Source organism: Aptenodytes forsteri, unplaced genomic scaffold (genome assembly GCF_000699145.1).
Source record: "Aptenodytes forsteri isolate BGI_AS27 unplaced genomic scaffold, ASM69914v1 Scaffold142, whole genome shotgun sequence".
NCBI lineage: Eukaryota > Metazoa > Chordata > Aves > Sphenisciformes > Spheniscidae > Aptenodytes > Aptenodytes forsteri.
This window is the reverse complement of record NW_008794598.1, coordinates 5,643,626-5,644,536: the sequence shown is the minus strand read 5'-3', so window position 1 is coordinate 5,644,536 and position 911 is coordinate 5,643,626.

Here is a 911-nt window from a genome sequence, read left to right as displayed (position 1 = left end):
CCCCGCCGCGGCTACGGCGGGGGCCGGGCCACCCCTCATTGAGAAAACCCAGCCCGCGGCAAAGGGGAACGGGTGCCGGTGCAACCGCCGCTTTGCAGAGCCTTCGTTGCCTTGTGCTTATCCCAAACCCCGGGCACCGCCCCCCGATCTGCCCCGTGCTGCGGGAAAGGGGATGCAGAGAGGTTCGAGGGCACGGAGCGAGCGGAGAGGTGGCCGGCGGGGACATGGAGAAGTTGGGGGCGAGGGGAGGGGTTGCAGTCGCCCCCGCACCTCGCTGCAGGGCTCGCAGTCCCCCCGGCCTGCTCGCCGGGAAGGGGCTCGGCAGGTCGCGGGGCCGGTTCCCCCACGTGCCCCTCGGGTGTGGGGTGGGATCAGGACCATATGGGCCCTATAAAACCCCATGCCCCCGGCCTGCAGGGCGGCTCTCTGCTTGCCCGGGGAGCTGCTTTGTGTGCTGGGGGCTCTTGGTCTATAGGGACAGGCTCTATAGGGGGTTTCTCTACAGGGTAGGCATTCCCCCTCTATAGGGACTGCTCTTTTGGGCATATTCTCTTGCTTGCTAATTGCAGGTCCCTATAGGGGCTGCACTCTGCTAGGTGAGATGGGGTTCCCTGCTCTATAGGGGCTGGTCTCCAGGGGGCTGCATCACTGGGGCAACAGCTCTTGCTCTACAGTGCCTGGGGTTGGGTTGTGTAGGAGTTGGGCTCCATAGGGGCCAGCCCTCTGCAGCGGGGGGGCTCTTGCTCTATAGGTGTCGGGCTCTGTAGGTGTCAAGCTCCACAGGTGCATTCCCCTGCGCCATCCCCTATAGGGCCAGTGACCCACAGGGGCTCCGCTCGACGACGCTGAGCGTGCAGCCCCGCGGGGCCATTCCGGCAGCATCGCCCTCGCCGCAGCGCCGCGGCGCTGGG